Source organism: Colobus angolensis, unplaced genomic scaffold, assembly GCF_000951035.1.
Source record: "Colobus angolensis palliatus isolate OR3802 unplaced genomic scaffold, Cang.pa_1.0 Scaffold162, whole genome shotgun sequence".
Taxonomy (NCBI): Eukaryota; Metazoa; Chordata; class Mammalia; order Primates; family Cercopithecidae; genus Colobus; species Colobus angolensis.
Window position 1 is genome coordinate 3,778,015 of NW_012114733.1, and position 12,719 is coordinate 3,790,733.

Consider the following 12,719-nt stretch of genomic DNA (forward strand, 5'->3'; position numbering starts at 1 on the left):
AAAAAAAAAAAAAGAAAAAGGAAGAAAGATATTAAACCAACCTAATCTTCCACCCTACAACAACAGAGAAAGAAGTAAATTAAGCTCAAAGCAAGCAGAAAGAAGGAAAGAATCAGGATTCAAGCAAAAAAGTCAATAACATAGAGACGGGGAGCAGGAGAGGAGGGGAATTATAAGAAAATAAAATATAGTGAAATAAAATTTAGAACAACAGATCTTAGCTGTGTGAAACTGCGTGTGTGTGTGTGCACAGGGGCATAGGTGGAAAGATGTATGAAAAGATGGGACTCAAACAGTTGTCTCTAGGTGGTAGAATATCAGGTGATTTTACTTTTTGTCCTTATGTTTTTAGATTATTTACATTTTTTAGAGCCTTGATCATATGTTATTTAGTCAATTCAAAAAAGAGATATTTTTATGGTGGAGAACATGCATATTGTGAAACAACTAAATGCATAGTAAGTTGGTTATAGGCTCATTTGCACCTGGTTCTCCTGAGCTCAGAGGGTTTCTCCATCAGCTGATGGATGTGTGATAAAGTTGGCTTTGAAGCTTGCCCTGGGGCTGAAGGCAAAAACGTACCACCTCCATCTACCTTACCAGCCCTCCATCCTAATAAATTCAGTGAGGAGGTCTCCCAAGGCTCCCAGTTCAAACTCTGCAGAATAGGATAACATTTAACATCAAATGGACTCAAAATACAACTCCCTGGTTCTCGAATGACCAAGTAGCAGAAAGAAATGTAACTTTCAGGCCTGCATCTGGATTTCTCTGCGTGTGGCCCTGCTGGCTCAGCCTCATCCTTGCTGCTGCGTCTTTCCGCGCTGTCTTCTTATCCAGGGCGTTTCTGTGTTATGCGAATAGAAGGCTTTTGTTCTTTCTGCAGTCATTCCCTGCCCACATATATACTGCAGCAGGGACCTTTCTCGTCAGTGAATTTTCTTTCTAAGAGAGAATTCATCAGCTCAAGGGAAAGGTTAAGATCTAGAAAACGTGAGGTTTTTGAAGAGTCTGTTACGTGGCTTCCTACCAAGTCATGTTGTAGGTTTCTCTCCTAGCAACAGAAAAGTGAATGAGATTTAATTCAGGAATAGACAGTCAATATGGATCATAAAAAGGTTTTATAAGTGCTATAGTTGAATGTTTGCATTCCTTCAAAATTCGCCTATTGAAATCCTAACTCCAGGCCAGGCGTGGTGGCTCATGCCCATAATCCCAGCACTTTGGGAGGCTGAAGCAGGCAGATCACCTGAGGTCAGGAGTTTGAGACCAGCCTGGCCAACGTAGTGAAACCCCATCTCTGCTGCAAATACAAAAATTAGCCAGGTGTAGTGGCAGGTGCCTGTAATCCCAGCTACTCGGGAGGCTGAGGCAGGACAATTGCTTGAATCCGGGAGGCAGAGGTTTCAGTGAGCCAAGATCACACCACTGCACCCCAGCCTGGGCGACAAGAGCGAAACCCCATCTCAAAAAAAGAAGAAAAATTTTAACTCCAAGGTGATGGCATTAGGAGGTGAGAGCTTTGGCAGGTAATTAGGTCATGAGGGTTGTACACTCCTGAATGGGATTACTGCCCTTATTTTAAGAAAGACCCCAGAGAACTCCTTACCCCTTCTACCACGTGAGGACACAGCAAGACCACAGCCTTCTATGAACCAGGAAGTGTGTCCTCACTAGACACTAAGTCTGCTGGCTTCTAGGGTCTTGGACATCTTCGCCTCTAGAACAACGGGAAATAGCTTTCTGTTGTTTATAAGCCACCCAGTGTTTGGCATTTTGTTATAGCACCTGGATGGATTAAGACAATAACCACACATTTTGTCAAGAAAACTTTATTTGATATAGCCAAGTCTTCACAGGTCTTCCTAGTTTCCTTAGGACATTTTGATCCCAAGGGTGTTTGAAGGGCCTGAAAGAAAAAATGTCAAGAAGCTTATCCCTATTTTCTCCTATTTATTTGTTCAACCCATAAACCTCGGGGAGGATTTCCAGCTTGGTGTAGAAAACAGCCAAATAATATTTAATTACCTTTTCATTTCCCACTGAGCCCAGCGGGGCTTGCTTCAGCTTTTTCTCCATAACACTTTGCCACTCTTGAAACCATTCAGCAGCTCAGAAGTACATTCTAGGAATTGCTGGTTTAGAATTATAATGTGATGTTTAAGGCAGACAGAAAGAGTAATTAACACCTCCCATGGATATGTAAAGTGAAAGACAAGTTGGAATTATTATTAGCTCACTTGGCTTAAAAATTGAGGTAGTTGTTTTTGTCCTTAAAAATTGCAAACTGTGATTGTGAATGTAGACTGAGCTGGCCATTGCTTTTCTCAGAATCTCCTTCATGGGAAGGTTCTTAAATTGAGGTGTGAACAGGGCTCTCAATGGCTGTCAGAATTAATTGTGCATGAGAATCACCTGGAGGGCTTCTGCAATTACTAAGCCTCGCCCTGCAGAGTTTCTGATTCAGGAAGTCTGGAGTAGGGCCCCAGAATTTGCATCTTTAACAAATTCCCAGGTGATGCTGAGGCTGCTGGTTTGGCCACCAGCCTGTGAAAACCACTGGGTTTACAGAGGTTCTTGGATCTGGCTGCATGTTAGAATTACCTGGGGAGACTTTGAAGAACCCAGATGCTCTACCTACTGCACAAACCAGTTACCTCAGAATCTTCGCTGGGGGTGGAGCTCGTGTGGGAGAGTTTTGGGTTTTTTTTTTTTTTTTTTTGCTTTTTTTGAGACGGAGTCTCACTCTGTCACCCAGGCTGGAGTGCAGTGGCACGATCTTATCTCACTGCAACCTCTGACTCCTGGATTCAAGTGATTTTCCTGCCTTAGCCTCCCAAGTAGTTAACTGGCACTACAGGTGCCCACCACTACACCTGGCTAAGAAGTGGGAGAGTTTTCAAGCAAAAAAACCTCTCTAATTCTAATGTGCATCACTGAGTTGGAGAGCAGTTTGACCTGGAGGAACACCAAAGAGAGTTTTAGCAAGATGGATGTGGCTATCATGTGCGTATCACAAATAATTTAGAGCAGGGAGGGTCAAAAGCCTGCTATTTGCCGTCTCCCTCCCCTCCCTTCCTGAGCTCATGGTTGACGTCTTTGATCATTTCTGGTAAGTTTTCCACCAAGCCTAGTGCAACTTCAGAAACAGAGTGCTCTGGGGGCCAAATACGAGAGACCTGTGAGTCTTCCCTGATTTCCCAAAGAAATACTCAGAATGCCAGGAAGGGGAGAAAGCAGGGTGAGGGATGAGGAAAGCCATCTTTGGGAAAATGTAAAGCAGTCAGAAGGAGCTCCTTTCCCCCAGTTTCCTTAACTCTCAAGAGTATATTTTGATTTTTGAAATTTGTTAGACTTTAGGGCAGTGGTTCTAACATTGGACTGCACCCCAGAATTTCTTTTTCTTTTTCTTTTTTTTTTGACAGTCTCACTCTGTCGCCCAGTCTGGAGTGCAGTGGTGCGATCTCAGCTCACTGCAAGCTCCGCCTCTCGGGTTCATGCCATTCTCCTGCCTCAGCCTCCTGAGTAGCTGGGACTACAGGCACCCGCCACCACGCCCGGCTAATTTTTCGTATTTTCAGTACAGATGGGGTTTCACCGTGTTAGCCAGGATGGTCTCGATCTCCTGACCTCGTGATCCACCCGCCTCGGTCTCCCAAAGTGCTGGGATTACAGGCGTGAGCCACCACGCCTGGCCATACAGAGTTTTACCATGTTGGCCAGGCTGGTCTTGAACTCCTGGCCTCAGGTGATCTACCCACCTCGGCCTCGGAAAGTGCTAGGATTACAGGCGTGAGCCACTGCTCTCGGCCTCAGAATTTCTGATTCAGTATTCCTGGAGTGGAGCCTACGAATTTGCATTTCTTTTCTTTTCTTTTTTTTTGAGACAGTCTTGCTGTGTCACCCAGGCTGGAGTGTAGTGGCATAATCTCGGCTCACTGCAACCTCCACCTCCCGGGTTCAAGCCATCCTCTTGCCTCAGCCTCCCAAGTACTGGAATTACAGGCAACCGCCACCACGCCCAGCTAATTTTTGAATTTTAGTAAAGATGGGGTTTCACTATGTTGGCCAGGCTGATCTTGAACTCCTGACCTCAGGTGATCTGCCTCCCAAAGTGCTGAGCCGAATTTGCATTTCTAACAAGTTCCCAGGTGATGCTGATGCTCTCTATTGTCTGGGGACTAGACTGAGCCTGAGAACCCCTGCTCTGAGGCGCTCTTCTGATACCAGCTGATTTATCTATGTTTTTTGACTAGATAGCAAAGGTTAATTATGGAACTAAACTTATGGCAAATTGATACAGATTGGTAAGAACATTACAGAATGACGTGTTGAGGGGTTTTGATTTTAAACCTGTAGAGATAGAGACCTGGGTAATGTTAGGGTACTTGAGACATACAATACATGGAGTTTCACTGGTTAAAATCATACTGTTTCCAAGGTATTTGTACTGTTAAATTGTTAGTCACCTGTTTTTTCCACCTGGAAGATAGGAATCTGCACCCATTTTTACCTTATTTTCTTGAGAGTGGTCCTCTGAAGTTGCCATGACTGAAGTGGGTCATTTCAACAGTTGTTGTTAGGATCATTTTACTGCTGTCATTTTTACCGTATCAGTTTTATTAGCTGATGTTTCACTTGCATCACTTTTGTTTCTCAAAGTAAAGAGAGTTTGGATGAGGGGAGTTTGACATCAAAGATGTCCAACACCAAACCCTTACGTATCACAAGAAATTGTGAGGTATTTCTTTCTGGGGGGTGACACTGGGCAGGATGGATGGGGGTTGCTTTTTTGCTTTATAACCCTTCTGCACTGATGATGGATTTTTTTTTTTTAATCACATAAGTGTATTCTTTTATTTATTTATTTTTAAGATAGAGTCTTGCTGTGTTACCCAGGCTGGAGTACAGTGACATGATCTCAGCTCACTGCAACGTCCACCTGCTGGACTCAAGCAATTCTTGAGTCTCAGCTTCTGAGTAGCTGGGATTACAGGTGTGCACCACCACACCCGGCTAATTTTTGTATTTTTATTAGAGATGGGGTTTCTCCATGTTGGCCAGGCTGATCTTGAACTCCTGACCTCAGGTAATCCACCTGCCTCAGCCTCCCAAAGTGCTAGGATTACAGTGAGTCTTGTGTCTCAGCCTCCCGAGTAGCTGGGATTACAGGTGTGAGCCACCATGCCCAGCCCACATAAATGTATTCTATCATAAAAATTTAAGTTCACCTGTGAAATAGGTAACATTATGTGCATGTGACAGATGAGATTCAGAGGAATAATTTGCTTGGAGCCAAACAACTTCGAAAAGGGGCAGCAGATAAAAAACAACTTTGATATTAGAGTCAAGAGAAACTCCAGGGTGGCTGCAGGAACTGTCTGATTGTGAGATCTGCCTGGGAATGAGTGACTTTAACATGATCTTGTTGTAGGAAACATTTAACAATAAGTGCCACCTAAGGGCTCCTGTTTGCAAACAACAGAAAATGGCTTGTGTTAACTTCAGCAGAAAAATAATTTACAGGGAAGTTATTGGGCAGTTAACAGAGTTGACGGAAAAGCTGGAGAATAAGACTTCAGCAGTGAGCAAGACCCAAGAGAGGCTGGCAGCAGAGAACAAAATGGAATCTTGCCATGGGAAGAGTCACCATCCTCACTGTGGAAAATCTTTAACTGTCCCATTCCTTCGGTCTGTCCATCCAGATTCATAATGTCCCAGGTGGAGTATTTTGCAGGCTGTTTCACACCTCCATGTCTTATTAGTGTTTAGTGACTGGGAACGTCTAATCCTTTTTGCTTTCTTGGGGGAGTGTAGGACCCTTTCTCTCCCACAGGCTCACACAAAGAGGGAATTCCCCCAGATAATAAAGCCACTGAAAGGCTCTGCATTCCCACACACACCTCTAAACTCAGCACCAATGAAAACCCAGTGGATTTTCAACATCCTAATGTAACCCTCTTTTGTACTTCTAAGCACATTGACAACAAGTCCACATGTCATCTTCCCAGCATCATTTTCTGAATTGCATTCATCCTTACTGTTTGTTGGCTATGGTGGTTTGCAGATACTTTCTCCCATTCTGTAGCTTGTCCTTGCATCCCTAATGGGAGCAAAAATTTTTAATTATGATGGAGTTCAATTTATCAATCAATTTTTTTCTTTCATGAATTGTGCTTTTGGTTTCAAATCTACCCTAGATCCCAGTAATTTTTATTGTTTTTTGTTTTTCCCAGAAGTTTCATAGTTTTATGTTTTACATTTAAGTCCATGATCCATTTACAGATGATTTTTTATATAAGCTGTGAGACTTAGATTGTGCCTGTGGATGTCCAAGTGTTTCAGTTTCATTTATTGAAAAGGCGATCTTTCCTCCATTGAATTGCTTTTGCAACTTTGTCAAAAATAGTTGGGCATATTTGTGTGGCTCTATTTCTGGATTCTATATTATATTCTATTGATGTGTGTGTGATTTATGTGTACCTAGGCTTAATTATTGTAGCTATATATGATAGTCCTCACTTATTTGCAGTTTCAGTTACCCATGGTCAACTGGCTCAAAAATATTAAATGGAAAATTCCAGAAATAAGCAATTCATCCTAAGTTTTAAATTGTGCACCATTCTGAGTAGTGTGATGAAACCTTGCAGCATCTTGTTCCATCCCACCTGGGATGTGAATCAGCCCTTTGTCCAGCATATCCACTGTGTATATGCTACCTACCCGTCAGTCACTTAGTAGCTACCTTGGTTATCAGATCAACTGCTATGCTGTCACAGTGCTTGTTTTCAAGTAACCCGTATTTTATTTAGTGGTGGACCCAAAGCACAAGAGTAGTGATAATGGTATAGTGTTATAATTATTCTATTTATTCTCAGTTATTGTTGTTAATCTCTAACTGTGCCTAATTTATAAGTTAGATTTTATCATACGTATGTATGTATAGGAAAATTCATAGTATACGTGGGGTTGGGTGCCATCCATGGTTTCAGGCACCCACTGGGTGTCCTGGAAGATATTTCCTGCAGATAAGAGGGGGCTACTGTTAATAAGCCTTGACATCAGATAAACTGATTTGTGCCAGTTTCTTTCTTTTTTTTTTTAAGTAGCTATTCCAGTTACTTTGCCTTTACATAGGCATTTTAGAATAATCTTGCTTATGTCTACAAGAAAATGAATCTTTTGGGGGAGGATGATGTATATTTTAGCTTCTAAATGTTACATTTTGTACAAAGGGCTGTGTGCTAGATGCTATAGATATTATAGGTAGTTGAAGGGAACAAATTCACCTCATATTTAAACATAATTTATCACTCATAAAATTAATATTTTTTCATGAAAAAATATCTTTCTAAATGTAATAAAATATTTTTGAAAAAATATACCAGTAATAAAATATTTTTGAAAAAACATACCCTGAGAAACTTCTTTTTCTTTCTGAGACAGAGTTTTGCTCTTGTTGCCCAGGCTGGAGTGCAATGGTGCGATCTCAGCTCACTGGAACTTCCACCTGCTGGGTTCAAGCGATTATCTTGGCTCACCCTCCTGAGTAGCTGGGATTACAGGCACCCGCCACCATGCCCAGCTAATTTTTGTGTTTTTAGTAGAGAAGAGGTTTCGCCATTTGGGCCAGATTGGCCTTGAACTCCTGACCTCAGGTGATCCGCCCGCCTCGGCCTCCCAAATTGTTGGGATTACAGGTGTGAGCCACCACACCTAGTCGAGAAACTTCTTAAGAAGTTCAGATATAAGAAGTAAAATAGGTCCACTGCTTATAAATAACTTCAATAGGACCGTCACTGAAATCACACACTAAAGGTGGCCATCCGTGCACAAACTATAATGGTGTGTTAAAAACTATAAAATGATTTTCAGAATGTTTAGGGAAAATTAAAACAAAAATAGATATGGTCAATCTAGATATTTGGCAATTCAAAAATATATAAATCTTAATTTCTTGGTACTATAATTTTTAAAACTTTAGAATCCAAGCATGGTCTTTTCTTTATGGCACATTTTAAACATCTTTTGACTTGTATAAAAACACAACATTCTATTTGAGAACACAAATACTGTTTTCTCCATATAATTACAATGTGATTCAGTGGGAGTTTTGGTGACCTCTGGTATTCACCATAAATTATTACTTTGGTGCATTCTGTAATCTTGCAAAATGGGTTTCATGTTTTTTGCATATATAAAAAGCATGCAGCTGTATTGACCCATCTCCAAATATTCCAAAGCAGTCACCATCTGAGAAATGGCTTATGGTGTCTATAAAGTTAGCCACGATGTTCTTTTCTTTTCCCCCCATGAGACGGAGTCTCACTCTGTCGCCCAGGCTGGAGTGCAGTGGTGCAATATTGGATCACTGCAGCCTCGACCTCCTTGGTTTAAGCGATTCTCCTGCCTCAGCCTCCTAAGTAGCTGGGATTACAGATGCGCACCACCACGCCTGGCTAATCTTTGTATTTTTAGTAGAGACAGGGTTTTGCCATGTTGGCCAGGCTGGTGTCAATCTTCTGACCTCAGGTAATCCACTTGGCTCGGCTCCCAAAGTGCTGTGATTACAGGCGTGCAGGCATGAGCCACTGCGCCTGGTCTGCAACATCCATTTCTTTTTTGTTTGTTTGTTTTTGAGATGGAGTCTCACTCTGTCCAGGCTAGAGTGCAGTGGTACGATCTCGGCTCACTGCAACCTCTGCCTTCCGGGTTCAAGCGATTCTCCCATCTCAGCTTCCCGAGTTGCTGGGACTACAGGTGCCCGCCACCATGCCAGCTAATTTTTACACTTTTAGTAGAGATGGGGTTTCACCATATTGTCCAGTCTGGTCTCGAACTCCTGACCTTGTCATCTGCCCACCTCGGCCTCCCAAAGTGCTGGGATTACAGGCATGAGCCACTGCACCCAGCCACAACATCCATTTCTAATTCTCAATATGTTTGGCTAGGGTTCTTAGTAAAAGGAAAGAAAAATTAATTTTTTAAATCTTTAAAATTTGTTTTTTCTTTGAACTCCTGTTCTAACCTTGCAAAATAACTTTTAGCTCTTCTGAACTATCACCTTCACCCTATCTCTGCCGTGTCATCTATAAATTCTTTTTTTTTCTAAGTTTACATTGAGTATTTCTCCTGAACTTGCACACCTATGATGATACACTGATACTGAAAGAGCCTCGGTTATAGTCATCACAATAGTGTTGAATTCCATCAACTCCAACTGTTTTCACCTTGTGAGTCCTTAATACCTGTTATTCAGTTGTTCTACTTTTTCTAGTCTATTGAATTTTTTGTGGATTCTTTGTAGAATGAATCTGAGTTTTGGAAGAAGTTGTCTGCTCAGTTTTCCTGTTCTGCATTAAACAGCAGCTCCTTCATTAACCTGAGTGAATGCCATGCACTGGAGAGTCTTGTTGTTTTTCTTTTCTTCTTTTTTTTCTTGAGGTGAAGTCTCACCCTGTGGCCCAGGCTGGAGTGCAGTGGCATGATGCTGGCTCACTGCAACCTCCGCCTCCTAGGTTCAAGCGATTCTCCCACCTCAGCCTCCCAAGTAGCTGGGATTACAGGCATGCACCACCACGCCCAGCTAATTTTTTGTATTTTTAGTAGAAACGGGGTTTTACCATGTTGGCTAGGCTGGTCTCGAACTCCTGACCTCAGGTGATCCACCCGCCTTGGCCTCCCAAAGTGTTGGGATTACAGGTTTGAGCCACTATGCACCGGCCCGGAGGACCTTGTTTTTCTAAGACGTTTCAAGCTGTGCTCACATAAACTTGGTGTTTCTGAGGCTCCCCGTCCACTGGCCAGCCCTGCAGCTCTAGACCATTCACTACTTCATTTTAAACAGATGTCAGAAAAGCACTGACCTAGCCTCCCCTCCATATATAATAGTTTGCTGATCGTTGCTTAGTCTGGGTTATGTAGAAAAGAAATTATTTTTTCATAATACTTTTCTACCAACAGGTGGCACTAACAATTTGATTTAATAATACCCCAGTAGTAATCCTTGTGTCACATTTGAATATATCACCTGCACTTTTTGAGTTGAAACATAGCTGATTTTATAGATGTTTAAGGCCAGAGAGAGAGAGAAAAATCCAGCATTTCTGATAAGTCTTTAGCATGTTGCCTTTCTCCTACACTACTGCCTCAGCCAGTAATCTGCCTTTTCCTTCATTCCTAGTCTACACCTTGATTGGCCTTTCAAGAAAGTCAGATGAATAGAATTCATTAGAAAAATAGAGGGATAGATATAAAATGTTTTTCTTGAGGTTCCTTACCGTAGGGGAAAGGATGACATTCATATTGATTGCCTGTGCTGGAGGAATTCAACTTTTAAAATATTTACTCAATACTTATTGCAGAACTACTACATGCAGAGTACCTTCTATATATTCCCTGTTGGAGAATATACAGAACTCTGAGAATTAGACCCTACTTTCAGAACTTATGCTGTAATTGAGATAAGACAGGACACAAAGTAAATGTGAAACTGGTAATAATTTTCTCTGTCCATTACATGTATATGATGGTAATATCAGATAAGATTGTAGAGTAAAATGCTATGAGAATTTGGATGAGGTAGAGGATTATTTCTTTAATAAATCTATCAAATATTCTTTATGTCAGTGTTCTTGGAATAGAGAATACAGTTGTGAACAAGGTTGACAAGATTCTTGCCTTCAGGGAAGGCCTCTCTGAGGAAGTGACAAAGAGCTGGATTGGTGGCTTTGGGAAAGGCTTGGCAGAGAGTTGTAGCCAGTTGAAGAATGGGCAGGATTTGGCTGAGAAGCATTTGACATCAATGATCTCACTACTCATCACATCTACCCTGTGCGATGGGTACCATTACTATCCCCATTTTATACATCTCTCAGGCACATAGGCACAGGGAGATGAAGTTACCAGTGATATGAGTGGTTTCCTGAAGCACAGCATATTCATTTTCTTGTCCTCAAAATAAAGAAACCTCAATAGGCTAGGACTTGTTTTTCAGAAGCCAGGAAAACAGAAGAGCAGTCTTTGCCTTTCTTCTTGGAAGAGAGCAGAGAGAGCTACAGCTGACTCAGTGCGGGTGACGAGGAAGAGGGTGACTCAGGTCTTGTAAGACAGGCTTGCTTGCTCTCTCTCTCTCTCTCTCTCTCTCCTTCCTTCCTTCCTTCCTTCCTTCCTTCGTTCCTTCCTTCCCTTCCTTTCTTCCTTCCTTCCTTCTTTCCTTCCTTCCTTCCTTCTTTCTTTCTTTCTTTTTCTTTCTTTTCTTTCTTTTTTGCTTTTAGCTAAACCCCCCAGTCCTATCAATCAGACAAGAATTCTGCTGTGAAAGAAAATCAGCATTTGCTCCCACAACTCTGTCCTTGGAGAGCACAGTGTGCTCAGAAGAGCAGCACTGCTAGCAAAGGGAGCCCGTAGCTCTGGGAGGCAGGCTGACTCCACACCCGAGTCTTCATCTGTCACTGTTGACCATTTGGCATGTAGCACTCTGACCTCAGTTTCTTTGTGTGCAAAATGGGGGTGATGGCGTGGAGAACATACACATTTTTTAAAATTCTCACCTATTTTCTGTGGGTAACATTTTAAAAAGTTATTTTATTTTTAAATTTTCATTTGTCTAAAGTTTAAATTTTTGTTTCTTTTTTTAGTATTTAATTTTTGCCTTCAGCTTCTGCAGACATACACATTTTGAATGGGACTGATACATCTATTACTCATTTCCCTTCCCTTTCTGCACGGGGTACTGGGAACATTAAATAACAGTCTACGATTGAGTCAGCATTGCTCACCGGAATGTTAGTCATTGCATATGCCCTGAAAGTGGCGCCTTCCAGGACCGTTGAGATGAGGATGGCCAGCCCCTAACAACCATCTGCATCCAGGGCCTGGGAGATCCGACCCTGAGACTGCCAGGAATGGTGTCACATTAAAAGTGCCTCATTCTTTTGGGGCTAATCAGGCCCTTGACTCAATATTTGGTGATACTAAGAAATTATAAAAAGTGATGATTGGTTTTCATGCTCATGTATGAGGTGTGCCTTCCTCAAACCTTGTTAAGATGTTGACACATTACCCATTTAAAGGGGGAAAGAAAAGGGAAAAAAAAGGAAAAAATTGAAGTTCATTGTTTTAGGTGTGACTACTGTGTTTGTAGTTATTTACTTATTTTTTTGAGATGGGATCTCACTCTGTTACCCAGGTTGGAGTGCAGTGGCGCCATCTCGGCTTACTGCAATCTCCACTCACAGACTCAAGTGATCCTTCCATGTCAGCCTCCCCAGTAGCTGGTACTACAGATGCATGCTACCGCACCAGGCTAATTTTTTGTTCTTTTAGTGGAGACACTGTTCCACCATGTTGCCCAGGCTGGTCTTGAACTCCTGAGCTCAAATGATCTGCTCACGTCGGCTTCCCAAAGTGCTAGGATTACAGACAAGAGCCACTGCACCCAGCCTGTAGTTATATTTTTAAAAACAATACTTATCTTTGAAGGCTGCATATTGACATTTGAACTGATGATAGGATGTTTGAAGTTTGCTTCAAAATATAGTTCAGCATGAAAGTGGTTAGTGAGGAATATAATTGGAAACAAGATTGACCATAAACCAAATTGTTACAGCTGGCTGTCACCCACATGGTGGTTCCTTTTATTCTTCTCTGTATTTTGGTATAGTTTGGAAATTTTTCATAATAACAAAAGGCTATTTTCTTTCTTTTTTTTTTTTTTT

General features: G+C 41.8%; 1 protein-coding gene across 1 annotated transcript in view; it reads left to right on the plus strand.

Moving 5' to 3' along the window:
• The window catches only part of GLDC (glycine dehydrogenase (decarboxylating)), a 140,232-nt gene that overhangs the window by 89,975 nt on the left and 37,538 nt on the right, over positions 1-12,719 (plus strand). The gene's annotated exons all lie outside the window — the stretch shown is intronic.